The sequence below is a fragment of the Furipterus horrens genome, unplaced genomic scaffold, assembly GCF_987537825.1.
Source record: "Furipterus horrens unplaced genomic scaffold, mFurHor1.1.pri manual_scaffold_1, whole genome shotgun sequence".
NCBI classification, from domain to species: Eukaryota; Metazoa; Chordata; class Mammalia; order Chiroptera; family Furipteridae; genus Furipterus; species Furipterus horrens.
In genome coordinates, this window is record NW_028327171.1 from 146,977,617 (window position 1) to 146,981,774 (window position 4,158).

The 4,158-nt window shown below is 38.2% G+C and overlaps 1 pseudogene; it reads right to left on the bottom strand.

Annotated features, from left to right (window-relative positions):
* Positions 1–993: 993 nt before the first annotated feature.
* Positions 994–3,161, bottom strand: LOC150022023 (electron transfer flavoprotein-ubiquinone oxidoreductase, mitochondrial pseudogene; annotated as a pseudogene).
* Between the last annotated feature and the right edge of the window lie 997 nt (positions 3,162–4,158).

Below are 4,158 nucleotides of genomic sequence, written 5' to 3' on the forward strand. Positions count from 1 at the left end.
TGGCTGTATTTATTAGTATATAATACACATACCCTTTAATTCAGCAACCAAGTCCTGACACCCCATCTTCTAGGAGGAGAGAAACCATCTATACGAACATATATTCTTACAGAGAGTGGTATATGTGTATGCTTTTTCTGGGGATGTGAAGAATGTTCCTTCATGCATCATAAGCAAACAAACACTATCTGTCCTGAAAGAGTATAAGTTAAATTTTCCCTATAAAGCAAACCGTAAAGAGAAATAGGTTGAAAATCAGAAGAAAAACAATTTAAAATTTTCATAAAGTAAAAAAATTAACTTAAAATGGCATTAACATTTTATCATGTCACAGGGTTTATTTCTGGATTGTTTTGAATGATAAAATTGCCCAAAATTAAAAACTTTTCACAATGGCATCTTTATTTTTAAAAATTCCATTGAACACAATGAGAATTAAGTTTTCCAAACAGGAACAAACACTCGCATTGTAAATATAAATAAAACACAATTGCTTAGAAGATTTAAGCTAAGGTTTAGAAATTAGAGAAAAAAATTAAGGATGAAAATATGAATCATTCTGGGCATGTTTCCCTTTAGCTGGTTAAAACACAGATAAAAGTTACCACTAACTTAACTCCATCAACAGCTTTGAGAAAAATTTTGATGTGACCAACAAATTTTGGACATTAGAGCATATAGGCAAAGTTTCAGAAAATTACTTTTTTGTGTTGAAAAAGTTTGATGTTGTCATGACAAAATCAATAAGTTTAATTACAAAGAATATTCCTGAGATGAATTAAGTTGACAGCTTACTTCTTAGAAAATTTATACCCAAAGTTGCACACTTGGTAGAAACAAAAACTTCAATTTAAAAATTGCATTATATATTGGCATAAGTTTGTGATAAAATGTTGAAAATAAGATACATAATTGACATAGTAATCAACATTATAAACAGAATTTATTCCCATATGTTGACCTATTCTTTTTTTTTTTTCCACTTACAAAGTTTTATTTAAAATAAATATTGATAATTTTTTATGGGACAATTTTAGGTATAAAATATCTAATTCCCTGATAATTTATGAATATTCTGATCAATAATATGCTGTAAGATATTTTGACACCTGGCTAACCTCAACATTTTAAAGTTAGCGTACCATGCATTTTACAGAAAGTGGTTATCAGACTTGCCTGCAAATGAAATCAGTTCCATTTTACATTCCATTGTAAGCAGGTCCTCCACCACCTTCGGGTACCACCCAGTTAATGTTCTGACTTGGGTCCTTAATATCACATGTTTTACAATGCACACAGTTCTGAGCATTTATCTGTAACCGAAATCCATCACCTTGTTCCAAAGGTATAAATTCATAAACTCCTGCAGGGCAGAATCGCTGCTCCGGTCCATCATATATTGCCAAATTTCTATTTACAGGTGTACTGTCATCCTTTAAGGTTAAATGTGCTGGCTGGTCATGTTCATGATTAGTGCCACTCAGAGTTACAGATGACAGAAGGTCAAAACTAATCTGTCCATCAGGTTTTGGGTATTCAATAGGTGTGCAGTCTTTGGCTGGCTTGAGATGAGCAGAGTCGGAACCTTTATGTTTTAGGGTCCATGGCTCCATTCCTCTAAGTATCCAGTAAAAGATTCCAGTGTAAATCATCCCTCCATACAAACCCAGGATTCCGTGGCAGGGGGGTCTTATATTTCTAACACTATATAGCTCTTTCCACACCCATGAGTTCTTCAAATTGTCTTCATACTCAGTTACATGTAGTCCTATTGTCTTTGATTGGAGGTTTTCATTAGTTAGTTGATTAAAAATGGATTCTGCTGCCAAAGCTCCACTTTTCATTGCTGTGTGGGTACCTTTGATCTTGGGAACGTTCAGAAAACCAGGGCTACAACCAATTAGTAAACCACCAGGAAAGGTGAGTTTTGGTATAGACTGAAAGCCACCTTCATTGAGAGCTCGGGCCCCATAGGCAATCCTTTTTCCACCTTCTAACGTTGGCTGAATGCTGGGATGGTGTTTCCACCTCTGGAACTCTCTAAATGGACTCAGGTATGGATTTTGGTAGTCCAGACCAACCACAAAACCAAGAGCTACCAGGGGCTCCCCTTCATTTAAATGATAGAGGAAAGAGCCTCCGTAGGTGTGTCTGTCCAAGGGCCAGCCAACAGTGTGATCTACTCTCCCAGGTTTCCACTTCTTTTCATCAATAATCCATAGCTCCTTCAGTCCAATTCCATAGGTTTGGGGTTCACAACTGGCCCTCAGATCAAACTTCTTGTACAGTTGCTTAGCTAGATGTCCGTGGCAACCCTCTGCAAAAATTGTTACTTTGGCATGTAGTTCTAGTCCTCTCTCAAATGTTGTCTTTGGTGCACCATCCTTTTGTATCCCTACATCGTTAGTGGCAATTCCTTTTACACTACCATCTTCATGAAAAAGGATCTCAGCAGCAGCATAACCAGGATATATTTCAACCCCAAGGGCTTCTGCTTGCTCTCCCATCCAGCTTACTAAATGTCCCAAGCGTACAATGTAATTGCCATGATTATTCATTGGCAGACCTGGAAGAATTGGCACAGGAATTCTTGATTTTTCTGTTAAAATCCCAAACCTATCTTCTGTTACAGGAGTAAGTGGAGCTCCTTTCTCCTTCCAGTCTGGGAACAGTTGTTCAAAAGCACATGGATCAAGGCAAGCCCCTGAGAGCGTGTGTGCTCCTATCTGAGCAGCTTTCTCCACCAGACACACACGGATGTCCTTTTCATGTTCAGCAGCCAACTGCTTTAGCCGAACAGCGGCAGAGAGCCCTGCAGGGCCCGCTCCGACAATTACTACATCCGCTTCTTCTGCAAACCTCTCCATGCTCACTCCTTCCCATCGTTTGTCCTTATCCCGGGGACAAATGGTGTAGTGGGTAGTAATTCGAGGTACGGCAGAAGTTGAAGCCCATCTTGTAGCACGCAAAGGCAGGTAAGTTTTCTTAATTTTTAAGGCATGAAAGCACTGATAGGCCGGGCAGGACAGCTTGGCTAGCGGCACCAACATGTTCACTGTAATCAGGACCGTCGTCAGACACTGCGGAAGGAGGAGTGGCTCGCTGTGGACGCTGGACCTCTAGGCCTCAGGGGGCGCCATTACCTGCCGAGGAGCACCTACCCTTCTCTGTTGACCTATTCTTGAACTGAATGTGCAATAAGCTAGATTGCTGTACTGTTTTGAAGCTAGACCATAATGAGTGGTAAAGGCATTTTTTTAAACCATTAAAAAAAATGAATTTGTTCATGTCTTCCAAAGACAATTCTTTCCTTAGTTCTTCAACGGAAGAGTAAACAAAAGAGTAAATAAAAATTTTATTTGTATATTTAAATAATAACCTAAATAAATAAATAAATATTAATATAAAATTTTTGTTTATATTAATTACAAATGTTTATGATTTGGTTTTCTCATCCATTTCTAATAAAAGCATATTGTATTACTTTCTTGTGGCTGATATAACAAATTACCACAAACTTGGTAACTTAAAACAGAAATGTACTCTCTCGCAGTTCTGAAGGTCAGGAATTTATTTTTTTAATTGAATTTGTTGGGGTGACATTGATTCACAAAACCGAATAGGTTTTAAGTGTACAACTCAGTAAAACACCATCTGCATGTTGCATCATAAGCCCATCACTCCAACCAAAGTCTCTTTCCACTCCTATTTTTCTCCCCTTTGTCTGCTTCTACCTACCCTCTGGCTGTCACCACACCACTGCTCTGTTGTCTGTATCTTTGTGATATATATATCTCACACATATCTCACTCACACACACACACACACACACACACACACTTTGCTTAATCCCTTCACCTTCTTTCATCCAGTCTCTCAACCCCTTTCCCCTTTAATAACTGTCAGTCTGTTTTCTATCTTTGAGTCTGTTTCTGTTCTTTTTATCAGTATAACCTCCAGGTCCATCCATGCTGTTGCAAAAGGTAAGTCCTACCCCCCCCCCTTTTTTTTTACAGCCGAGTAGTATTCTATTGAGTAAATGTATCACAGCTTTTTATATCTACTCATCTACAGATGGGCACTTGGGCTGTTTTTAGATCTTGGCTATTGTAAATAATGCGGCAATGAACATAGAGGAGCATATAGTCTTCCAAATTA